Genomic DNA, 27,481 nt, shown 5'->3' on the forward strand with positions numbered 1-27,481 from the left:
TAATGGGAACCAATACTTTCAAAATTATTCGGGTAATGTCACGTGTTCAATACTATTTTGTACCTTTAGAATTAAAGTGGCTCAACCCAAAATTCTTAGTTTCTGGTAAACTTCAATATTGTAATACAATAATTGTATTTTTTTAGTTTTTCGGTTTAAACACTTTAAGGCATGCCATTTTATTTGAAAAAGACAGAAAGAGTACTTTGTCCTTTTCTAGACTAAAAGAGACTGTTTAATTTTATAAGCTGATAGAATAATATAGAAAAGAATAATAGGATACCCTCTAATCGTCACATTGGAAAAAGGTATGGCTTTATCATTTTATCATTTAAATTATTTTTTATTGCACTTATAAAACTAATTTAATATACAATATGTAACTACATATATCTATAACTAATCCGTACTTGTCAAATTCCTCATAAATTGTCAATATTCTTAATAAAATTCCTATTAATAATATACAAGTGCAAATGTTGAGCTGCTTGCCAGAAATGATATAATAGTATTTTGTTTTTTTGTTATTTCCTTGTAGGCTGCCTGTAATAATCTAAATCTGTGTGAAAGGCAATAAATGATTTTATTATTATCTACTAATGGTAGTCCAGTGGTCGAAATTTGACCATAATTTATTTAAATTTTAAGTTTGAACATTATTATAGTTCTATTGTCACCTTTCTATTATCATCATTTCTATAATAATCATTGCTCTATGTCGCCAAGGCTACATTATAGAAAAATAATATTAAAGACAAAAAATATTAATCTATTCTCAATTTGACCACAGATTGATAAATCAATAAACAAAAAAAGTATAAATGCATGTGTGTGTGTGTGTGTGTGTGTGTGTGTCAAATACATGGTAATGTGTGTAAGGTTTTTTTATTCATTTAGTTTATTTTTTTATTGTTTATGCACAATAAAAAAAAAATTAGCAATCTGCACTACTTCTCTATATTCTCTATGAGTGTGGGAAATTTCATACTTCTCCGTCCGCGCAATTTTCGTAAAAAGGAGTCCAACATTTTTGCTGCACGTATTACCTACTTAAAATGTAGGTTCTTAATAATAATACATAAGTGTTTTGAAATATAAAACTAATCTTAAATTTTTTAGTTATACCACTTCCATTCTAAGGGTGCAATTTCGTAAACAAACTTTGCCGTAATGGCGTAACCTTTAAAATACACGAAAACTGCCCAGCATAAACATATTTTTTTTGTAACTTTAATAGAAGTATTAGAATTAGAAGTTTATTATAGAATTTATTTAATTGTAATTACATATTTAGACATACTTAACATAATTAATCTTGGAATAGGTAATTATTTCAGCTTTTTTTAATTAAAGAAATTATGTTTTACATAGGTTTAATCTTTTACCCGTTGAACGTTTATAAAATGATTGTATTTACGGTAATAGTGTTGATGATCTTCATTAGGTGGCCCAAATATACTAAAATTATTACGAGCATCCATCCTTATTTATAAATGTGTAAAGAAGCAAAATTATTATTACATTGTTCAAATTTCTATATAATTTATAAATATAAATCTGTACGTATGTACCTGTAAATATGTATATTGCGCGCGTGTGTGTGTGTGTGCGCGTGTGTATGTGCGTGTGTGTATATATTTCTATAATAGATAGATACACAGTGTGCAATTCATTTCGAAATTATTCTTGCCCATCTAATGGTTGTCTGGAAGAGATCACTCTTAGCGATAAGACCAAGAAAAAATGTTTCACAATATTTATTCATTTTGTGTACAATAAAGAATACTCTTTCACTGGTGGTAGGACCTCTTGGGAGTCCACACGGGTAGGTACCACCACCCCGCCTATTTCCGCCGTGAAGCAATAATGCGTTTCGGTTCGAAGGGTGGGGTAGCCGTTGTAACTATACTGAGACCTTAGAACTTATATGTCGAGGTGGGTGGCGCATTTACGTTGTAGATGTCTATGGGCTCCAGTAACCACTTAACATCAGGTGGGCTGTGAGCTCGTCCATCCAATTAAGCAATAAAAAAAAAAACAACTCTATCTCGCTCTCTCTCTCTCATCAAACAACTCTTTAAAAAAAAGCAATGATTTAATAAGAATTAAATGAAAAAGCAAAGAATTAATATGTATTTACAACTAGCTAGACGTCTATAAAAATTTCTAACCGAAAAAATATATGTGTATAAACCATTAGAATAGATAAAACCTTAAAAAACAACATTATTATTAAAAACGAAAGAAAAAATCTTGATATTGTATTGGTTTCACGGCAAAATTTTTAGTGACTACTTAACTTGCTTGAAAGTGAAGAAATACTCTCAAAATCCATTAATTTGTAACTCGCACTCGCACATACAATAATCGAGAGGCTCACTTCGGTAAAGCTATTCGATACATGAGACAGCAACATAAACAAACCTTCTCTCTCCCACAAAATGAGATTCATAAGCTTACCACTAGGTGGCACTGATACAAACTCACACAAATTAAACATAACATTAACATCGACTGAGTAATTAAAAAAACTCGCACTAAGCACAGGTACATTACCCATTACCCGACTAATTATAAATATCGTTAGAAAGCTTGGCATTTCAATTAAACGCCTTAAAAAAAAACTTGCATGCTACCAATATAAAAGAAAAAATTATTGCTTCTAAAGATGAATAAACGTCCTGCAAATCGAGTAACTCGCACTCAGAGCTCCGCACGTTTCACCGTGAAGAGCGTACACTCGATGCGAGTCATTCGATTCGATTTTTGAAACTCGCACTAAGCCTACTGATACAAAGAGGATCGAATGATCTAATTGTAATTTTAAGCGATAAGAAAGCAGTTTTATTCGTCTTTAAATTGTTCAAAACAAAATCGCGATTCGTGTGTGTTTTTATGCGTTTTGTTTTCTAACTTTAAAACTAATGAACGAATACTAATGTAGTTCATCATCAAACAAAAAAACATTAAGACGAGAGGACTGGTGGTAGGACCTTTTGTGAGTCCGTACGGGTAGATACCGCCGCCCTGCCTATTTCTGCCGTGAAGCAGTAATGCGTTTCAGTTTGAAGGGCGGGGCAGCCGTTTTAACTATGCTGTCACCTTAGAACGTGTATCTCAAGGTGGGTGGCGCGTTTACGTTGTAGATGTCTATGGGCTCCAATAACCACTTAACACCAGGTGGGCCGTGAGCTCGTCCAACCATCTAAGCAATAAATAAAAAAGGAGGGGCATTCTAAAAGACTTAGATGGACTGGGTGAAAGAGGATTTGCGTGAGAAGGGAAATAGGAGGAGAAGGATAATAGGATGGAATGGAAAAATAGGACATGCTTTGCCGTCCCCACATAGGAGCATAAGGTCAGGAATAAGAAGAGGATGTCGAGTTATTTTCAAAAAGATGCATTTGAGACGGTCTACAGATAAGATACATAGCTAGATCTAAATGGCGGTAGTATGGGCCTTACGTGATGGAAAAAGGTATTTGAATTGTTGACCTTAGTCTCGTAACTTTAAACAGCAAAAACAGGTATAGCGAGTCTTATCTATGGCTGTGATTTCAATTACCGCCCCAATAACTGTAAGTGGAACAGTAACTAATAACCACAGTCATAGTCTTTACTTAGTGTGATTTTTAATGGAAAACATATGTAATGGAGCATTTTGGATGCAAGAAACGATGCCAAAGCCATCATAGATAAATAAACCTACACGGGAATCGTAAAAAAGTTACTTAACCGCTAAAAAATAGCTACTTAATCTTGAAGTGAAAGGTCGTCCCGTCGAACGTAAAGCAGACAATAATCCTGACTTAATGGACGTCTGTGTGTGTCGTCTCCGAAACGATGTCAAATTAAGTTCTAAATACCATATTAAATTTGTTATATACGATTATTTCATATGTCCGAAGCGGATTGCCGCAACATTTTGTTAACAAAATTAAATCTTCAAAAAGTCGTTACGAGAACCGAGTCCTTAATTGACTCGAGATAATATTGCGGCGAGGCATTTGATGATTGATAAGAAAATTTACACGGAACGTCGCATCGGTGCCAATAAAGTACCGAGAGGAAACACTGAGTTTGCCGATAACGTAACCAAATTCATGCGTGATTATGCTAAGCGCGGAGCACTTGTTGATATGTTAAACAAAACGCTATAAACAAACACGAGGGGAGACGTGCGCAGTGCGCAGTAAAGCACGGACCGCGGCTATCTAAGCTACGGGCTTGCCTTTCAGTAACTGACCATATTTCAAGCGGCATACGCATAATAATTTATGTCAACGAGATTCTTAATCCGCCGCAATAAAGTGACAGTCTAAATAAATGAGCTGGTGAGGTGAAAGGACGTAAGTCCAGCCCGAGGAGGTTACCTGCCGCCGTTTCGTTGTCGGGACAGAGAGCAGAGCCATAGATCCCACGCGCCGGCCCGCGCTAAACTGGTCAATCGACTCTTGCGCAACCCAGAGACTACAGTTGGTTTCCAATTTTATGTTGACCGGTTTCAAAGTTGTCTCAGCCTTCTAATTTCGGCTCGTTTAGATTTGAAAATACCTCTTCGTTGATACAAGAAAGAAACTCGGTTAATGTTTTCACTCACGTATGGTCCGCGTTGTCGGTCACATTAAGATTCCGACCGATCATTGTCGTCAATTTATCGGAGCTGTCAAGTGATTAATTAAACACTTTACAGCCTCGAGTACCGGACAATGCTTTATAATTCTAATACGCACTGGAAGTTCAAACCGAACTTTGATTCGATCGAGCGTAGGAATTATTAGTGATTTATCGATTGTAGCCGAGTATTGGAATAGATAAAATCGGTGCAATACAAAAGATCAGATTGAAATTGAATATTTAGGGCCTAAGAGCTACTGTTTACTCGATTGTCCTAGATATCAGACTACAACTCGTTGTATTCCGTTTAACGGTTTGAAGTTTACATTCTACTGGTTTATTTTGAATATTGCGGTGTGTTTATCTGCATGATAAAGCGCACTTCGCACATGACCATTATATTGTTCTACTAGCTTACGGCTGCAGGTTCGTCTGCGCGACTATCACTACATAGTATAAAACAAAGTCGCTTTCTCTGTCCCTATATCCCTATATATGCATAAATATTTAAAACTACTCAACGGATTTTGATGCGGTTTTTTTTAATAGATAGAGTGATTGAGGAGTAAGATTCATATGTATAATAACATCCATAGTGGAGAAATCAATAATAAATTACAGTTTGCGAAGCGAAGCGAGGGTGGGTCGTTAGTATTTTAATAATCGTGTGGGTGTAGATCCATGCTCAGCAATAGGATGATGGGTAGCCTATATTCTTCTCCAGGATTCATATTATTTTCATACCGGATTTTGTCAGAATCGGCTTAGCGATTTGTACGCGAAAACGTAATAGAGAGAGTTGCTCTCATCTTTATAATATTTATGTCATAAAAAACATTTAAAGTCGTAGCTGCAAGAAAGCTATAAATCTAAGAAATGCATCGTAGTTAGATAATAATATTAGCCCATCTCTATTTTCGTGTATTATAACTTTCTGATCGAAGTTTTGAATACATTTTTATTTATTTTTAAATCATTTTATTCTAGTTTTCTGTGTTCTACAAAGAATCGATATATTCTTATATCTTTCTATATTCTGTGCTTATTAAGATTATATTTTGTAAGCAAATTATTTTGTTGCCTTTGTAGGCAAACGAGTTTATGGCCCACCTGATGGTAAGTGATCACCGTGGCTCATGAATATCTGCAATGAGCATGAGCAATGAGCCTACTGTGTGTTTTTTTTCATTAAAAACTATGGAAACGTACGAGAAGCTCAGAGACTATTAGGAATTTACTTTATATGCCACGACTTTTTGTTGTTGAGCAATTGGCTTTATCCGGTCATTGAAGCCTCATTATTTGAGGTCAAAGTCTGTATAGCGTTGAAATCATTGCAAATCCTCCTATTCGTATTGGAAAGCATGATTTGTGGCATGAGGACGGTGGAATCCTCAGGAGTACGATATTTCATTGCCAATTTCAAGGGTAGAACGTCCATTAGGTTTACAATGTAATTGATATTTCAACTTCATGTTCCAAGATGCGTGATGGGAACCACATTGTGCCAAAGGGCTCTATTGACGTCAGTGCTTACAGCAATAAAGAATAACAAAGGTTCAGTTAGTAGTGTTAGGGCAGATTTACTGGTGGTAGGACGTCGTGTGAGTTCGCACGGGTAGGTACCACCACCCTGCCTATTTCTGCCGTGAAGCAGTAATGCGTTTCGGTTTGAAGGGTGGGGCAGCCGTTGTAACTATACTGAGACCTTAGAACTTATATCTCAAGGTGGGTGGCGCATTTACGTTGTAGATGTCTATGGGCTCCAGTAACCACTTAACACCAGGTGGGCTGTGAGCTCGGCAACCCAACTATGCAACAACAATAAAGCAACCTCAAAAAAAAAAAAGATTTGAGCAACCTCAAGCCATCCTTGTACCGGCCGATTATCTTAGCAGGAACGGTGTCGTCGCGTGTCGTGCTGCCCACGCGCACTACAAATACAGTCGGCGGGTGTCCGGGCACAAATCAACGCTTTGAGACGTGCGCCGGACCCCTGGTGCTTCCGATCCTTGCAGGGCTGCTCCTAACACCTGAACGGTAAGTACTTATTAAGATAACTAGTGGTCAGTGTCGGCGCAGATTTAGTGCGGTCTCTATGAAATTTCGTATTCCCATTAAATATTGACGTAGAATCGGGTTCGTGGCGCATTATTTTAAGACTATTCCGCTGTTGTGCTTTTATTGTTTTTTTCCCAAATCTTCTGTAGGTGTTTTAATAATGAATAATAATAGCCGTCATCACGTTAGACACTGTATAGCCATCATACTGAGACTATACATAAATAATGAAAATCTTACGTTACGGACGTTTTTTCCCGGTTAGGGTACCCCTCCGTATCATCCCATAAGAAACTTCGTTCCAAAAATTATCTGGTACCTTTTTACGCCTTTCTTATTCAATCGTGTACGCCATCTTGCTTTTCTCTGTCATTCTGTCCGTGATTATCTTTTCCCTTTCTTACCTTTTTCTCTTACTCATATCTTAACGCTCCGTTCCACACTCTTTTCATAGGTTCCGTTGTTACCAATCCTACATTGATGAGTGAGCTTGTCTGATAAGATCTGAGATACATGTATGAAAGAATCTTAGATGATCTAAGGTAACGGAAATCGCCAAACCGACTTTTTCATTCTATACTATTCCACCCTTCACATACGAATGTAGCTGATGCAAGTTTTACCACTACTATAAGTAAAGCATTTATTTCTTGTACTTCCGTTTTTGTCAAGAGGTGTTCTGGTTATGAACAACTACGTCCAACAGTAAATTAAAAATGTTATTACTGTGTTTGAGTTGGTAAAAAAAAGTAAAATTGTGAGTCTGTGTTATCTCTGTCTCTCTCTGTCTGTCTCTGTCTGTATTATTAGTATTTGAGCCAATTTTTATCACGAAAAGACCCTTGTTTGTTTTGTGAATGACTAAAATATTTTTGTACAATACTGAATACAGATAGTAATAGACAAATAATAATAAATAATTGTATCGTAAGTATTTAATAAACATAATATAAAAATTCATATTAACATCACGATGAGTACATCTCTTTTTACATACTAAATGTTGTGTTTGTATACCGTATGTAATTTTAGATGCGTAGAGTTTTAATGTCCTCGGTTAACAAATTATTATCTAATGTTATTATAGTATAATGCCGTATATTTAACGGTAGGCAGCGGCTTGGCTCTGCCCCTAGCATTGCTGAAGTCCATGGGCGACGGTAACCACTCACCATCAGGTGGGCCGTATGCTCGTCTGCCTATAAGGGCAATAAAAAAAAATGTATATAAAGTTGGAGCGATACGCTTAGTTTAAAACATTCGGAAAAACGTAAATGTGAAAAATAACAATGAATTGTGTATTTGTTTATAAATTTTAAGAGCATCACAGATTTCTTTATTTCATAAGATACAAATTTATATTGGTTAGATATTAAGAACTACAGTTGTGGCAACAGGTGTCGTTCGGAGAATCATATATTTTATACTATGAGTACATTAACAAGATAGAACTGGACAAGTTTCAAATGTTATGCATCGATTCTAAATTACTATTATAAACATGGTTATATACAAATTTGTTTGATTTAGTGGTCGATTTTGAGAAGGAAACTCTTGATACAGATATCGTAAATTAAATTTAAATGTGTTTAGCATTGGTTTCGCTTTATACTGATGAAGATAATATAAAAGCTTTTTTGTCTGTATTTCTTGTATGTGATAGCTTCTATATAGATAGATTTTATGATAGCTTCGATTTTGGTCAATCGATGTGCACTTATTAATACTACCAAATGACCGAGCCTTGCTCGGTTTTTTTTTGATAAATGGTGTTTTTTTGGAAATTATATTTAAATACGAATTACATATTGATGAAATGGTGAAATATGAATAATATTTTTCGATCTTACCGACAGAATAAAAAAAAAAATTAACTGGTTATTTAAAGAAAAAATCGAATTTATCGATAAAGTTGATTATTGAAAAAACGAATAAAACAACCTTTTCTAAAAATAAATCGTAGTTAGATCGATTTATGCTATGTAGGTATACTAAATTTTATGAAAATCGTTAGAGCCGTTTCCGAGAATCAGATTATATATACATATATATTCATATACAAGAATTGCTCGTTTAAAGATATAAGATTATATTATGTGGGAGAGGACACAGGAGTCAACCCTGAAGCTCATCACCCCCCGGAGAGTGGACAGCGCCAACATCTCTCACCTTCAGGGCACCGTAATGAACAATATAAATGTGCTATTTGCCTCAACGACGCTGACGACTCCCCCCCACTAATCCCGAACACTTACACAAAAAAAAACTAAAAATAATCACAATTTCCAAATTAAAGTTCAAAAGCTCACGAAATAAACGAGAAAAAATAACGTTAATAAAAACGAAACTATCACATTTTATAAACTGCCAAATGCAGTCATTTTGTAATGGCCCTTCGAGAAAATTGTCGTTTAAATATCTTTTTCCTTCAAAGGGCTGTGTGACAGGACTATTATATTATTAGGATCGTTTTAGTAATGATAGGGACGCGAGGAGAGCTCGATTCGCCGCGGGCGGCTAATCGTACGCGGCCACAAAAACTTTGGGCACTTCATTATAGCTACATGACTGCGTTATTAAAAGCTCGGCCGGAGTGCACTTCGCCGGCGGATTTCGCATTCCTTTACGCTGAGTTGAGGTGCAAACCGGAGACCCTGACAGCGGCTCCGACGGTACAGGACGGAAACCAATTAACCCATCGTTTCATTTTAATTCAAAATACTTTTTTTTCTTTTTCCTACCTAAGCTGAGAGCCTTGAGAGGCTATTCAGCGTAACCTTAACTAGTAGGTGAGCTCACGGGGCTCAAACCTGATGACGTTGCTAACATGAACACTAGCAAGAGCAGTGCTTCCCAGAATCTACCAGTGGATCGGAAACGCGATCCACTGAGAAGATCCGGCGAGAAACTCAGTGAGCTGTATCTGAGGGTTAATTTACTCATCGAGCCTTCATCGCAAACGACGGGTTCGACGATGACCGGTGATGAGTGGATCAGGAGGATTCGAAATGACGTGTTTGGGGCGACGTCGACTGCTTTCCATTCTGTCCGCAGGATCGGGAGTCAAAATACACGAAAGCAATAAGAACGAACCAACCGAAATGAATAAAACGCGAAACATAACTTTGCTCAAAGCGGAACCGCTGAAACAAACGTAAAGGCGAACAACAGACAATAGACAAAAAACAAAACCGAGACTCGAAACGAAAGGAATTCGAAAAATGAAATTCAAGGATCGCATTTTGCGAATATTCTCGCGTGTTACTGCATTATTATTTAAGTTGGGGGCTTTTAAAAAATGGTTCGAATGGCCCGGTGATGGTTTTTTTGGAGGCGCGTGCGCACCGCATAATTGGCAAGCCGAGCGTCCAGAGCCGTAAGCTTTTTGCACGAGAATGTATCAGTGCTATTTGATAGCCTTGCGTCATTGACACTATTTATTTGAGATTTAGATCCAATCTCTGCTTTAATTAGGACCTCGCAAATTTTTCCAAGATCCAATTAGACCTCTAAATTAAAGAGCAACTCGCATAGCGTTTTAGAAATGTTTGCGTGCCCACAGTAGCAGCAGACACTTGAAGCGTTCACCAGCAAAAAACAATAATTCACAGTTTGATGATCACGCACGTAATGGGAACTATGATGAATTGATGACAGATAATTGTACGAGAGCAAGTACATCACAAGAAGCCACTAATTATTTTATTTAATGACCGGCGCTGGCTGCTATTGCTCAGGTGTATGAATGAACGCGACTAATAACAATAACGCAACAAGCCATAAACGAACAAAAGTGGTTCAGGTAAGGCAAGGGTTGACGGGACCCTAAAACAAAAGTCGGTCGAACGTTGCTCGAAGCGTTGTTTGACCGAAAACGTTCCGTTCCCTTTACACACCACAAAAAGTAATTTAGACCAAGATGACGGGATCCAATATGATAACAGGAATACCGTTGCGTAGCCCCCGGTGATTTTATACTCGAATTTATAAACCGATCGTCGAATAATATCGTTTAGTTCTTTTTGTCGCATCCCTAAAGATTGTCTGGAGTTTCTCGAAATGCCTGACCTCACAGACGTTCGGTTCTGTTGGCTGACGCCGGGGGCTCACTGTCGCTCGTTCATCAAATGTCATTCTGCCCGGACACAATGGGATAGACATTGCAAAAATGGTTGTGCCACTACTCGTGTCGCCTCGGCCAACAATGCCGACAAAAAACAAACAATCCGATAGAAATCGAAAACCGATTTTTCTGATGCGACGGAACGGTATTTTGGAAATCCGGTTTTTTGATTTTTGTTTGGTTTGGGTCCCCGAGCGCCTCCTCCGCGCCTATTGTCGTCGTGTCAATAGTATTTTGGGGACAAAATAATGTCAATCTAATAACGAGGTGGAATGTCAAAAAAGTCGTTGAATTCGGTTCGGTTTTACATAATCAGAGTGTCTTTATACTTTTCCGGTTTGTAAACAATTTATGAATGTGTGGCGCAATGAATATTTTGTTTCCTAGATATTACCATATAATTTCATAAAGTAACTTTTGAAGCGAACTTTGAACTTTTAGGTGGATAGCGCATTTACGTTGTAGATGTCTATGGGCCCCAGTAACCACTTAGCACCAGAAGGGCTGTAAGCCCGTCCACCCATCTAAGTCATAAAAAAAAGCGAATAATTTATTGACAATATCGTACACGAAGTTGATTCGAACTATCAACTATATTTCTTCTAATCAGTCCTATTAAATGTCTTACTTCACACTTCTTCTTATGAATTCACAACCACTCGGCAAGAGAATAATTGGCAAGCTTATCAAGAAAATACTACTGACTTGCAATGGTGTCCTTTAGTTGCTCTTTAGTGGTACATCATATATTTTTAGCGATTTCTTCTTCTCTGTCTCAAAAAAGCCTAAAGATCTTCTGAGTGGGTCGCGTTTCTGATCCGGTGGTAGATTCTGAGAAGCATTGCTCTTGCTAGGGCCAGTGTTAGCAACATACCCGGTTTGAGCCCCGTGAGCTTACCTACACGTCAAGAAGAAGCGGATATAGCGTCTCAAGGCTAACGCCATTAGTAGGAAAAACGCGCGCGACAGAAATAAGGAGAATGGAGGATATGCGAGCACCCAGTAAAGCATACTGCGAGTCATTAATTTCACAGTATTTTCTGATTAATAACTGCAAATATTGTTATTATCGTAAGATCTCTCGGCCGCTACCTACATTAGGCTACATTTGTAAGCAACGGCTTGGTTCTGCCCCTGGCATTACTGACTTCCATGAGAAACGGTAACCACTTACCATCAGATGGGCCGTGTGCTCGTCTGCCTATAAAGACAATAACAAAGTCTACTAGCATTAGGGAAGTAATTTATAATAGTATAAATTATTTAAGCATCAACATGCCTACGTGTTTCTCTGATAAATTGAAAATGAAAAAATCCAGTGTCTGCTTGAGCTTGCGGTATAGAGAGAGAGAGAGAGAACTACACTTCATTGCACACCAAAACACAATTTACTTTCGAAAAACAGTCAAAAAGCAGATACATTTGTACAATAGGCGGTCTTATCGCTAAAAGCGATCTCTTCCAGACAACCGTTTAATTTACAGAAATTCTGGAAAATATAAAAATATAGCAGGTATGTTGCGGTTTACTAAAGACAATATATTATTATAGAAAATATATATGTACAATAAACAGATATATACCGTTTACATATAATATGAAATATATAGCTAACTGATTTATATACCAATTTACATACTTACATACAATATATACTAATTTACTTACATACACATAATAAATCAACAGTATGTAAATGATAATAATGGAAACAAACAGCACTAAGCAGATAAGTAGTAGTGTTCCTTCACCATTCTTTTAAAGCAGTTTAACATTTATACCAGTATACCTTTTAATTTTTGTAAATCACTTTTAATTCGTTAAATAATACGTGCGTTAATTTATCGTAGTTAATCGAAGAACAGAGGAAAAACACAGTAGGTACTCCGGACGTGCGACCCTCACCTTTGTCGTTGTCCATTGTTTATGCGACATTCACTGGAAATTCAACAAATTCATTAATTATGTACTGATCAATTGATTATTTGTTCTTTATTTAAGGGTGCTATAAATATTGTACATGAATTATCAGGCGGGAAGGTGGTTTTTTTTTTTTTTTTATTGCCCTTGTAGGCAGACGAGCATACGGCCCACCTGATGGTGAGTGGTTACCGTCGCCCATGGACTTCAGCAATGCCAGGGGCAGAGCCAAGCCGCTGCCTACCGTTTAATACTCTCCACAAGCCTCGTTTGAAGAAGGACATGTCATAGCGCTCGGGAAACACCGTGGAGGGGAGCTCATTCCATAGCCGGATGGTACGTGGCAAAAAAGACCTCTGGAAACGCACTGTGGATGATCGCAGTGGCTCCAGGTAGTATGGATGAACTCTACTCCGGTGGCGGGCGGTGCGATGGTAAAAACGAGATGCCGGTATCATCTCGAACAATTCCTCAGAGCACTCCCCATGGAACATACGGTACAAAATACAGAGGGAACCGAAGTCCCTCCGCAGACCCAGAGGCTCCAAACGATCCGTGAGAATGGGATTATCGACAATCCGAACGGCCCTCCTCTGTATGGAGTCAAATGGAAGAAAGTGGTGTGTATCCTTGTCTTACAATACGCCACATCATTACCATGTAAGATTTAATTCATTGTATTGCTGTTTCTTGTAATTTATCGAGTCAATAAAATACTTTAATCTTGCGTAATTTATCGTCCATTCGTTTTTAAGCTTATAAAAATGAGTAGAAATTAAAACTTTAGATTCTATATTTTTGTAATTTTTAAACTACGGACTTGTAATTCTATGGACTGTTCTAATTAATACGGAAACGGCAACGTAACATTTCAGTGGCCATCATTGAAAAACTGACGAATAATGAAACCAACTTATACCAGTTTAATGAGGTACGTAGTTCTGTGCGTGCCGATAGCAATCAGGGGTATTTATAATTTTGTCATTGTGTTTCATCGAACGATAATGATTGGTGCTTGGACCTTTGGCCTGCGACCCGACGTTGTGTCGCAGCGGCAACAAAGGGGACACGTTGAATACGACAAAGGCGCTCTTTAAATGATTTACGAAGGCGAAGATTGTTTTGTGAATTTGTTTTGGTGAAGAACTGAATATGCTTCCAGATAATTTTGTAACTGAGATTTAATGACTAAGGCGATCTTTTTGTATCAAAAGACGCGAGCGCAGATACCAATTTGGCTGAGTTCATTGGGAGCACTTTTAAGAATGACTACTATGATGACCGTATAATGAAGGTAGAAGTTGAGGTTGATGTCGTCGTGGCCTAAAGGATAAGACTTCGGTGCATTACGTAGGTACTTACGTACTTAACAAATGTTCATGATTGACTTCCACGGTGAAGGAATAACATCGTGTAGTAAAAATCAAGCCTTCAAAATTATAATTTGCGTAATTACTGGTGGTCTTGTGAGTCTGCACTGGTAGGTACCACTACCCCGCCTCTTTCTGCCGTGAAGCAGTAATGCGTTTCGGTTTGAAGGGTGGGGCAGCCGTTGTAACTATACTAAGATCTTAGAACTCATATCTCAAGGTGGGTGGCGCATTTACGTTGTAGATGTCTATGGGCTCCAGTAACCACTTAACACCAGGTAGGCTGTGAGCTCGTCAAACCATTAAAGCAATAAATAAAAAAAACAATTTATTTCAAATAGAGGCATATTCTTATAAGCTTGCGGTTAAAAATAACCGCTGCACATACTATTAAAAATCTGAACACAGGCCACGTCAACAGTTGCACAAGGACCTTTTTGAACAAAAACTCAAAAAAAAAATTACCAAAAAAAATCCATAACGATCATAACAGAAAAAAATGATTCGAAAACACAAAAACATTACTAACGCAGCATGCAAAAAAAATATAACAGAATCGTCAAAGGTGAGAAAAATCCGGTAATTAACACGTCACCAGCGATCCCTACAGGAGACGGAATTGTTCCAACGTCTATTGTCGGTCTCCGCTTTTATGAAAGCGTAATTAGCTTTTGTTCGTGTACAATATTTTTTGGATGTAATCCATCGAAAGCGTCATTCATTTGTAAAGCAGGAGACACCCTGTTCACGTATCAACGAACATCGAACAGTAATTACAGTAAAATTGTATTATTGTGCCTACGTCATTGGAAACACAGTCACGGCTTGTAATTGGATGAACGTGAATTTCATTGCAAAAAGAATGTACAGGTACTTCTTTAATAATTTGTTTTTAACAGACGAGTGAACTGTCTTAGTCCCTAGCTTCAACAAAATCAATGTTATAGTTACCATGTTCTACGGGTGGATATATTTTTTTTATTGCTTAGATGTGTGGACAAGCTCACAGCCCACCTGGTGTTAAGTGGTTACTGGAGCCCATAGACATCTACAAAGTAAATGCGCCACACACCTTGAGATATAAGTTCTAAGGTCTCAGTATAGTTACAACGGATGCCCCACTCTTCAAACCGAAACACATTACTACTTCACGGCAGAAACAGGAGGGGCGATGGTACCTACCCGTGCGGACTCACACGAGGTCCTACCACCAGTAATTACGCAAATTATAATTTTGCGGGTTTGATTTTTATTACACGATGCTATTCCTTCACCGAGGAAGTCAATCGTGAGCATTTGTTAAGTACGTATTTCATTAGAAAAATTGGTACCCGCCTGCGGGATTCGAACACCGGTGCATCGCTAGATACGAATGCACCGGACGATATTATGTTACATGTCAAAAAGTATAGTTTCGCTGCCACTTAAAACCGGAACATAAGATTTATTTACTATAGTAACTTACAGCATGAGTATACCAACCATTTTGGGCTCACAATATGTACGTCCTACCACCAGCACTCAAAATAGGAAGTGATCGAAAGTTGAATTGGAAATAAGGAATAAAATAATTAAGAGTATCACCGCAAATGGCTAATGAAAAGTATTTTTGAAAATTGATGAGGTTGCTTCGAACCCATGCCTTCTGATTAAAATTCAGATATGCCATTGTTATTTACGATCTTATGGTATAACTTTTATGCACAAAATGTAGTTTTTCATATCAATTTCAAACATAATCTACCCAAACACCATGTTTAATCATTATTTAACCATTTAATCAAAATCTTTACCATTAGCAATATCTACGTTTCTCATAGAAAAAACTGATTTCGATTAATTGTAAACATATATCTTCTAGAAATATACTTGGATTGGGCTTCGAAACTTACAAATATATTATATGCTGTGGAAACTGGTGTTTGCCCAACACTATTATGATATGCAAGCAATCTAATCTAAAACACATAAAATAAAATAAATCTAGATATGTATCTTCGAGATCGTCACTAAGTCTATCAACTAATGTCTGTAGTTTTAACGGAACCGAAATCAAAGCTGCCAAAGATACTAAGATTACTGGTGGCAGGACCTCTTGTTAATCCGCGCGGGTAGGTACCACCACCCTGCTTATTTCTGCCGTGAAGCAGTAATGCGTTTCGGTTTGAAAGGTGGGCAGCCGTTGTAACTATAATTGAGACCCTAGAGCTTATATCTCAAATATGTGGTGCATTTACGTCGTAGATGTCTATGGGCTCCACTAATCAGTGAACACCAGGTGAGCACGTCCACCCATCTAAGCAATAAAAAAAACCGCAAAATGTTAATATATGCAAAGGGGAAGTGGCAGCAAAAAAGATAATGCACCTGAGTTGAGCATGCGCCAGATTGTTTGCAATAGAAGCCGGCGCAGACGCATTCTGTCCTTACGAATTAATTAAACCCGGCACGCGTCTTTGAGACTTTCACCTTGCAATGCGATGCGCGACATCAAACCTTCAAAACTGGGCATTTAACGGCTTATTGAACTATACTCGAAAGTAGCCTCTACCCTTCATGCCCTAAATATCTGTTGCTACTAAGCTTTTAACACGTAAATTGAAACGTGAAACGCGTTTACTAATTTATTTAGACTATTTGGTGGATTTAAATTAACTGGATCGAGGCTTAAATTAATGAAAATTATTTCTGGTACCAAATCGCACCTGTTTTACTTAATAGTTCTGGTTTCTAGTAAAACTATTTTACCTAAGACGATATACTCGTAATAAGTAGCTAGAATTTAAACCCACACAGTATTGTTAAAACTAATATTAGCCGCCAAAACATCAACAAAATACACTTAAATCATTATTATTTGTCGAACTTGTTACAGATCACCGAATTCATTGTTATCTACAGAAATTATCTCAGATTCAAAGATATTTTAAAGAAAACAAAACTTTAACTCAACACTCGTGAGCTCAAAATCATACATCTCAAGTTAAACTTTAGTATCTTCACATTATTATTTATTTATTGTAATTTGTGTTTAAATTACGTATGATATAATGTTGATTTTTGCTTGTCAGGTCGTGGCGTCGGCATCACCTGGTCCGTGTAGGCCGGCAGCTGTGGTCTCATTGTCCCTGCTCATCACTTGACTCGAGCGAAAGGGATGCGTCCATGTGAAGATCTAACGGAATGGAATCCTGGGAATGAATGCTCCCGCGCACATAACGCGTGTTTTGTGTACAATCGTAACTTGATATGATTTTTTTTGGGGTATTATTAGAAAATTTTATTCTTAATTACGTAATTTTGTTGATGAGATCTGTTCTTTATACTTTTAAACGCTTAAGGATTATTTTATTAGCTTGGCATGTACGAGTAAGTTATTAGTTTGGTATTTTTGAACTTAATTGATATTTTTTTATGAATAACCCTTCGGATTACCCGGTAGTTTGGATGCCTATTAAGCATTCTCAGAATCGTAATGTCATAAATACAGCCTAATCTCTAAAATCATCGTAACTCATAATCTTGGCAACAAAGTGATTGTTATTTATTTTAATTTTAATAAATCCGGTAATCCAATTTTATTAATATTGTATCCTCACAAGTATAATAAAAGCAAGTTAGTTATTCGACAGCATTATTAAGTATTGTTTCCTTAATTATGCAACTTAGCGGGCATTGACACGAGCTTACCTTTTGAATTTGCATATTCAGCAATAATGTGTAATGATTGTAATCATAAACTTATTTTTGATTTTGCGTAGATTTTCTGGTAGCTTGTCAATTAATTGGTAATATTAATCTAGAGAGAATTTATTGTGGTAAGGGTACATTCGGAGGTCTTTCTCTTAAGCCATATTGAGTTTTTGTAAGCAACGAATGTCTCATAACTAAAAAAAAGTATTTTCTACACATTAACTATCACTATGGTAAATAATAGATTGGGAATATAATTGAAATTTGCTTATTTTATTTTCTTTTTTATTTTATTTAAAAACTTTAAAATGATCTTAAAATTCTCTTATTTTATTTCTATTTCTTTTTTATTTTATCTAAAAACTATAGAATGATCATGTGCGTTTCAAATAAAACATTTCACCAAACGATCAACAAACCTGATCCATTAAGACTACGTAAAATAAATTTCACCATAATATGTATATGAATGTATATACTATATATGTGTGTGTATTAAAAAAAACTTGTATTATAAATAAGATAAATAAATTATTTTATTAATTGAATAGTGTACATTAATTTTCATATATTTTATTAAAGATTATACTTTATGGTGTCAGATTGCGCCAGTATTATTCATTTTTGATAATAGATGCTGTATTTCTTGATTAAACCATTTTGACACTACACTGGCTGAAATATTTTATAATTTTTAGCACCTTTGTCCGACTAATAATCTGAAGATAAAACGCTTGCCCCCCGGGCACTATTTCCTATTACTTTTCGATATTATGTTCGTCGTAGTAGATAATAAGCTATTCTTGTTTTCTTATATAAATTAATCAAAAACAGTTGACCAAGCAATTCAGTAATCACCAACTTCTTTAAACAATTTTTCTGTTGGTAGGACTCATTGTTAGCCCCATGGGTAGGTCCCACATTCCATTACATTTTTGCTGTGAAGTAATCACTTGGATCAGATTGTTTATGAACTCGCCTGCCCACCTGCAATAATAAAAAATAAGAAAATCTCAGTCTAGTTTTTAAAACAGAAACTCATGATCGTATAGAGTGAGATAGACAACAAATCGTCTTCTCTCTTTAAAACTGTATAATCTCAAAACTTAGGTACTTACTTTACAGGAGAGTGTTTTAAAGGTTTAACATGTGATGGTTTAAATATTAATCATCTTTGCAACATTTATTTTTTAACTTTTACCAGTTACATTATCTGTCTTTTAAAGTAAGGTATGTATTAATGTGTGTGTGTGGTATGTGTTATGTATTAATTTTGTTAATAGTAGTCAAAATATAGGTAAACTAAAAAAAAAAAAACTAAATCTAAACTACGCTCTTTTGACAGTATTTATGAGAAAAATACTGGTGATACCAAATGATTCCGCATAGTGACTCAATTTCGAATATTTTTGGAAATTGTACCCTTTTAATGCGAAAAGACGAAATGGGTTTACCACTTATCGTATTGAAACGTTAAAATTCGTTAAAAAACGTTACAGATTCCTTGGTATGTTCCTATAAGAATAGACAGCATCATAGAAATAGAAATTACAATATAAAAAGATTTGACACAAAAAGAAACACGAGTATCCGGCTGGTCGCGCATCTCGCCGATTTTATAATATATCACGAAACATTAATATGCTCGGAACCAGTTATCGTGAGATCCGTTAGTGGTTTTATGTAAATCATTTTGTTTATGGGATGGCTTCTAGTTTACATTCGAAATTTTTTTAATACATAGAACACACCTAATTTCCTTTTCGATACGTCTCGTATCACGGCCAGATAACGTGACATATTAGTACCGAACTGCATAGAAAGTTCAAATTTATTGACCGCCATAAATAAGCACACAGTCGCAACAATATAACAAATTTGCGTTATAATGTTTGATGATCGAGGTGTTATTCGATCTGTTAATGAGATATCGAAGTGCGACGCAATAAAACTTTATACCTCACACGCTACCAAGATAATGTATGCAATTATTGATGGGAACATCTTTACTAGTTTTACAAAAGACGTTGACTGTTTTTGTTATGTATTTGTAAAATTTGACTGACTGTCTCATAATGACGATCGTTTGTAATGAATGGAGTTCGTTTTCAATGCACCGGTCATACGTTAGGAGCATGTGCGTCTCGGAGTCGCGAGAGCTAGGGAAACGTTACCCAAAACTAGTTTGTGGCCGAACGATCACATAGAGGCACATTGTCGAGATTAATGCACAAAACCGGATGCTGCCTCTCCCGGCCATCGATAAAACGGTCACAAATACTATAAAACCAGCCAAGGGACTTCTTTTTGTGATCTAGCGATGACCGCCCCTTCAAAATGATTCGCTCTTCCCATTCATCTCACGCGATGAAAGAAATCTGTATAATCAGCTGATATACCAGTCGCGGCGTTAGAGCGCGGAGCGGCTAACGGTTTTTGATCAATTATCCGTTCTAGTCCTACCTCCCTTTCCCTACCAGTTCTAACGAACTTTAGACGAGTTGCCATAGAAATGGAAAGTTAACCAGTTTTTATTTTAATAACGATCAAAATCGTGCACGTCGCGGGCACACCAGACATATCCGAATCCGTTGGGAAGGGAGATACAATGGACGAAGGAGAAATCGAAGGAGGATGCAGCCAAACAGAGGGCTAAGATAATATCGTGTTTCGTGAACTCTGCGCCCGATGTCTAATTTCCAATACAATGGGTGCCGTAAAAAACTCGCCTAAAATAAATGTGTCACAGTGCCACCCTCAGCCGAGCAGACAATGGACAAAGGAGCCCTCGGATGCGTGAGCGCATTTAGCGAGGCCACAATGCCGCTGCGCCCACGCGCATTGTCGCGGCACAATCGCGCAGGAAGATCGATCCGACGCGATCTCATCTCCTAGACACGTGTTCGACGAAACTAAATTCATGTAAATCACCGAGGTGAAAGTTGAGAAAAGTAAAAGTCTCGCGACGCACCAGACGACCCGGTGTCGCATCCGCAGAACCCAAATATCATATTATGTTAATTTACTTTGTCAATAAGCGGGGGCGGCTAAAGGGTTTGCTGCGATTGTTCGCCCTTATCGTGTTTCGGGCGCACAATGCGATTGTGTTTTTTACAAAGAGTCAAGAGACAAAAAAACAGAATCCTATCTAAGGATGCATTCATTTGGTACCATTTATACTTTTTCAATAATCCACTACAAATCGGCCAATCTTATTGTAACATTCATTCTCAGTTTTATTATGAGATGCTATTTATTATCTGTTTGACATCGCGTTTTGTTGAGGATTTGAATTGAATGATTTATGAATTCGAGTTCGGAAGAGCCTCTTTTTATTTTCTAGTCAATTTTTCCTTTCAAAAGATGGGTCATCAGTGCTTGATCTAAATTTTTGTATGGGAATAATATATACTCAAGTTTGATTATTGCATCACAACAGTGAATATGTGAAAAGGTAGATTGAAAAATCACATGTGGGAAGAAGATGTGCAAACTGGATTTCTTATTTTTATTACAAAACTAAAACTAGATAATAAATTTGCCGTCTTAATTTATAGTTAACTCGACAACTTGACACAGTGATATTTAGAAAAGATGAGTTGAAATAATTAAGCTTCGGAACGAAGGTGTGTTTGATCGTACTTTTGATGGAGTATGGCGCAGTTAATTGATTTTATGATTGAAGTGGTGATGAAAATAATTCAATTTTTTTAATTAATTAATTAAAGTTGCTGGCATATATTCATTTAGTGGAGCACTCCGACAAAGTATATTCGTTTTAAATTCTGTAAGCATTTAGGATTTTTCTAGTTCAGCTTTGTAGTTAGGGACTTGAAATTGTTGGGTATGTAAAGGAGAAAATTTAACAAGGCAAAATTAGAAGTATGCTTTCTGATTGGATGTATAGGACAAAGCAGTTAAGATATCTAATTTGTAAGCTACTGCTTTTCATATTCATGTATTTTAAATTGAATTATTTTTCAAAGCGTTTACATTCCTCATGCTATAGTCAATTAGACAAGAAATCTAATTCTGAACTACTTGGGTTGAATGGCGATAGCGAAAGAAGAGAATATTGTTAAAGTCGGGTTTAGGTTCTATACATTTAGGTGATTCGCATTTATTTCCCAGTAAATCTCCGCCCTAAGTAACCACTCACACACCACAATATAGCTTTAAACAGCGCCATTTGTTGCAAATGGATTGGACATTCTGTACTTTATTGATGGCAATCTCTTAAACACTAATTTGTCGTACGCGGGCCGCGTCGAGGGGTCGTTTACATTAGACGCCATATGTCGTGGATTTACAACTACTGTCACAATACAATTGGCGTCGCGGACGAACAGATTTTGGATTACATCAAACAATTTTACTCAAAATTAATATGTGTTTTCTGAGATTTCTAAAAAGTCATAGTCGTACATGCCAGCGAAATCTGTAAAGCGATGCTACCGATATTACAGTACTAAGAGTAGTTTTTTGATAAGTCCCATAAAGCACGACCAATATGTGCGTTGGAAAAATCCGTATCATGAAATCCAGCCGACACCACAATTCGCATATCACCACGAGAACCCAGACTCCCGAAGACTCAATTGGATTAGAAGGATCTATAGGAAAAGATCGGATAGGATTACACTACCTAACATTCAAACCGGAAGGCATGACAGCCGTTGTAGGTAGGATGATGGCAGTAATTTATATCAACAAAACTGTCGCGAGTGATTTTCGCAAATTTATTTATTGGGCTTTTATTTCATCACACGAAATTATTTCTTCGTTATGGAAATCAAGAACAATGCTAAATTTAATTAACGATTGATTTATATAACTATTGATGAAGATAAGAATGCCCTGCTTTGAGTTCATAAGGATCGGTATCCCATTCTACCTGTTTTTTGTTTGTTGCGATGCAGTCTTGCAGTCCGGTTTGAAGATAACACAAGTAAGACTTGGACATGTTGACTCAAGGGGTGTGGTGGCATTCACGTTGCAATATCTATGGGTTCCGAAAAACGTCAGCACCAGGTAGACGATGAGCTCCATTTCCGTATTTGCATAAAACTTGGTAAAAGTTGGTAGGGTTTACGATGTTTCTCACTATTGTGTTTATTGAGCGTTATGATTTGTTATTATTTTAAGAAGTTCTTGCGACTTGGCTATACCCTCCTATTGTTGATAATTCAACCACCATCTCACGGACCCTACTCTTATTTACCAAATAAGGCAAATCATTTTTGCACCATGTTTTAAGAAGTCAATCTACCCTCATATTATGCAATCATGAATATTTGTCACCACAGTACGCTTCCAAGACGTTTTGTCATTTGGTCTCATCAAATGATCTCCCGATATGTACGGATTGCATTTTAATTGTTCCATTATCTTGATTTGGCCCTGACGATAATAATGGACGCTTTAATGGAATACCAATTATTGGGACAGCTCGTGATGACTGGTTAACTAATCATATTCTGGTAAAGTGCAGTTCAGTGCACTAATTAAGAGGTGAAAAATTAAAATAACGCCTATTGTACTTTATAGACTGAAACATAATTATTTCGTAGCAGAGGCGGTCGAGAGAGGAACGTGGAGAAATGTAACTTCCATAGTACTCAAATTGAAACATAATAAAAAGTTTGTCTGCAAAAAATGTTAAACATGTTATCTTCTGGAGCCAAGGGGTCAACTATTTCGTCCGAGCGTTTGGATTCGCGAGGGCCAACGCCATTGTAACCGCGACCGATTTGTTGCGCCTATTGTACTTCTGTTTCCAGCCAAAACGTAAATAAAAGCAGATGTTACCGCACTCCAAAATATTACGACCCTATGCGAAAATTCACAATTCCTTCACATTTCAGTATATTTTCAACCTTACTCCAAGTGCACACAGAGCATAATGGAATCGTAGAATTATTGTGTTAGGTTGTTTTGCTTAAAACTTGTAGGGTACGTCTAATCGTAAGGTGCGCGCGTGTGGGTAGTTTTACAAAACCAAAATAGTTTTAATAAAATTGATATTAAACGCGCGGATGGTATTGACAGGCCAAATTTTTGCACGCAATAATCGTTGTTTTGTTTTCACAGCTGAAAAATCACGTCAGGAAGTTCTGTGTACCTACATGAAATTGAAATTTGTCATATTCTGAGAGATCCATATTATGTATAGTGTTGTATTCTATTGTCATTGTGTCGTTTTATTGTATTTTAATCCTGTTGTATCCTTCGAACTGAACCGCAAGGACTTTAGAACTTAGAGCATTTCAGAAATGGGATAGTGGTATCTCCCACCAACTAAGATTGAGTGTACGATGGATAAATACTGAAATATCAGATGGTATTACTGTTTGTTGTGAGATTGGTACACTCATGTGCCGACTTACTTGGTCGGTCCGTCGCATGGGAAGCCTTCCACGCAATCTAGTGTCTTCTACTTTGCCCTGAACGACAAGGTGCTATGTGGAGTCATTTCTTCGCCGCGAGATATGTCCAAAAAATGATAGTATGCGCCTATGCACGAGTGACGAAAGTCACTACTTAATGCTGAGTTCACCACAAGCTGGGAGAAGGAGGGATTTAGAAGAAGCGATTTCTTGGGAGGCCCGTAACATCTGGAAATATTAATGATACTGAATGACGACTACGACCGCTCTGACAGGAGTAATACGACAAAGAAAATACTGTTTCACACTAGTTAAAGGAGTACGATGATGTCACCATAAGCCTGGACCTATTTCTGCCGTGAAGCAGTAATGCGTTTCGGTTTGAAGGGTGGGGCAGCCGTTGTAGCTATACTGAGACCTTAGAACTTATATCTTAAAGTGGGTGGCGCATTTACGTTGTATATTACTATGGGCTCCAGTAACCACTTAACACCAGGTGGGCTGTGAGCTCGTCCAACCCTCTAAGCAATAATAAAAATAAATATAACCTATCCGTATCATTGCGTTGATTTCCGAACAGGGAGAGTCGTGACCCAAGAGGGTATCAGTTTCTCTTGTACGATGTTCTTCTATGAGCTTTGAGTTTATACAGTACGTAAAGCCTCAGTGGCGTTGATTTTGAGGGCAGTGCTAGCTAGTCTCTCTTCTGCAAGGACTTCTTCTTCTCGGCTTCTTGTTCTTTATTTTGAAGTGATGATAGGTTTTGGTAGGTTATATTGTTGTAGCTCCCCCTTGTATTTTACTTACGTAATTGTTCACTGGTCTTTCTACTGCAAGGACTTCTTCTTCTCGGCTTCTTGTTCTTTATTTTGAAGTGGTGATAGGTTTTGTAGTATTTTATTATTTTTATTATTTTATTTTGTAGTATTTTATCATTTTTCAGACTGCCCAAGACCGATGTAAATGGAAAGATTTGATTCGAGCCCTACATCCTAGCAGAGGGCAATAGGAAAGAATGATGATGATGATGATGATGATGATGATGATAGGTTTTGGTAGGTTACCTTGTTGTAGCTCCCTCTTGTATTTTACTTATATAATTGCTCACTGGTCGGTTTAGTGCCAGTGATCTTGATACTGTACAACGGGGTATCGGAAGGAGTCAATCAGACGTATTAGTTCTCATCTAGCATTTGTGTTTACGGCAACTATATCATTAGAATAAAATTTCATGGGTATGTTGAATTTAGAGTATCCGTTTCTTTTTTTTTTTATTGCTTAGATTGGTGGACGAGCTCACAGCCCACCTGGTGTTAAGTGGTTACTGGAGCCCATAGACATCCACAACGTAAATGCGCCACCCACCTTGAGATACATGTTCTAAGGTCTCAAGTATAGTAACGTTTGTTTGGTTGTTAACAGCAATATAGTAGTTTTGCGCGTATAATTTTCTTGCAGAGCAAATTAGAGTGATCACCATGATATTAACTTTAGACACTCATAATATGTAAATATGTCTTGGGATCACTAGAATGAGTTTTTCAACGTTAATCTCAAGAAGTAGTTATTTTTTTATAAGCTCCGCATTAAGGCAAGTCGTACAAATGTCGTCCAGTATTTCTCAACGAATCCCCGTTTGTAATTAGCTGTGTTGACTGTTTAACTCATTCCGTACCTTTTGTAATTCGTTGTGAAATGTTTGTACAAGTGTAGTACATACACACACTTCGATTATATTGGGAAGACGTTGCCAACTGTACTGGAAATCACTATTGTATGAAAATAAATCTTAAGACTAACTGAAAGATATTTTTTGGTGTTTTTCGATGGACGCCTCACCTCGTCTTAACGAGACCGTGAACAAACCCAAAGAAATATAACGTGACACCACTTTGAAGGTTGAAGTCTCATTCGGAGCCGCGAAGCAGTCATGAGCTCCGATTCGAAGGGCGTTAAATTCACAGAAAACAATTGAGCCTAAGACCTTAAGCCTTTAGGAGAGAAACGAGCTTCGCATTGAAATCCATGGGTACAGTAACTAATCATCATCAGACCATGGGCTCCTTCATTCGTAAGAGTAAAAAAAAAATCAGATTCTTGTGATTATAATACGTGTTGATTTCAGTACACGCAATACGCCGGAAGGTGGTCTAATAGAGAATACTGTAGGGTCTGGACATCTGGATACTGGAGGAATCTGGACTTTTTTTAAAGGATATTTTTCCCTGCTCATTCTTTGATAGTCTAAATGGCTATTCCAACTTCGCGCGAACCGGTAGATGAACTTACGAGTTCAACTTGAGAGAATTGCTAACACAGGTCCTGGCAAGAAGAGTGCTTCGCTGAATCTACCACCGAATCGGAATCGCGGCCCACTGAGAAGATCCGGCTTGAAACTCAGTGGGTTAAAAAGGTTGATCAGCTGCTAGTTCCACTTGTTAATGTTGTTTTACAGAAGAGGTAGTTGGTTTTTTGTTGTTTTTTTAGAAGAAAAAACATAATTCAACCAATGCGTATCCAATCATATGACTAATGATTGAATTGCATTTGGATAAACAGAACTATCCATTACCGCTAATCATTTGGTCGACAATAATTCACAATGGCAGATCATCGCGACCATCATTATGAAGCTACAATAGATTTGAACACACATCGGTCATCCCCACATTTAAGGAAATGATTTAGCACATAACCGTCTGACTAAGGGATCAGTCTAACTACTGTCGGATGGATCAGTGTACATTAAATTTATTTTATATTTATTCGCCTGCGTCAAAATTGTGGAGGTATACTCATTAATGTATTGTCTAATAGCTCTAATTGTGTCTGGTAAGTTTAAAGCTTATTGACACACAGTGTGAACTATCTTTTAGATAATAAATAGTATTATTACGATGTAAAACGTATTTGTTTCAGAAGGTATCATATTCAGAAGGACATAGACAAATTGTTTGACAGCTTAGTCTCATTTGTTGACATTTAATTTATTTAATTTTTTAAAGGCTTCTGTATGAAAACAAGCGTGAAATAGACATTGTTTGTTTCGTTTGCCAGCTAGTGAAAAACATTTAAAACAATAAAGAATTTGATGAAGCGTGAATAAAAAATAAATATTTTTCACCAACTTTAAAGTAAAACACAAAAATCAAGCTACAATCTATTTATGCTTGGCAGTACTAATAATATCAGGTTCATTCGGCAATGCTTTATCGACTAGAAACAAATATATAACGTCATTACTTGAAGAACATACTCGAATAATTGAATTATTATCACAGTGCGTTCTAAATTCAGTTTACGAACAAAAT

At 36.9% G+C, this 27,481-nt stretch overlaps 1 long non-coding RNA gene across 5 annotated transcripts in view; it reads left to right on the plus strand.

Moving 5' to 3' along the window:
- The window catches only part of LOC149500406 (uncharacterized), a 45,728-nt gene extending 27,396 nt beyond the window's left edge, over positions 1-18,332 (plus strand). For 3 of the 5 annotated variants that reach the window (XR_016325072.1, XR_016325071.1, XR_016325074.1), the window contains 2 exons: positions 6,513-6,657; positions 17,163-18,332. This is a non-coding gene — a long non-coding RNA (uncharacterized LOC149500406). The remainder of the gene's footprint in view (positions 1-6,512; positions 6,658-17,162) is intronic. The other 2 variants (XR_016325073.1, XR_016325075.1) reach the window with 1 other exon arrangement.
- Positions 18,333-27,481: the final 9,149 nt, after the last annotated feature.

This window comes from Bombyx mandarina, chromosome 22 (assembly GCF_030267445.1).
Source record: "Bombyx mandarina strain Sakado chromosome 22, ASM3026744v2".
In the NCBI taxonomy this organism is placed as follows: Eukaryota; Metazoa; Arthropoda; class Insecta; order Lepidoptera; family Bombycidae; genus Bombyx; species Bombyx mandarina.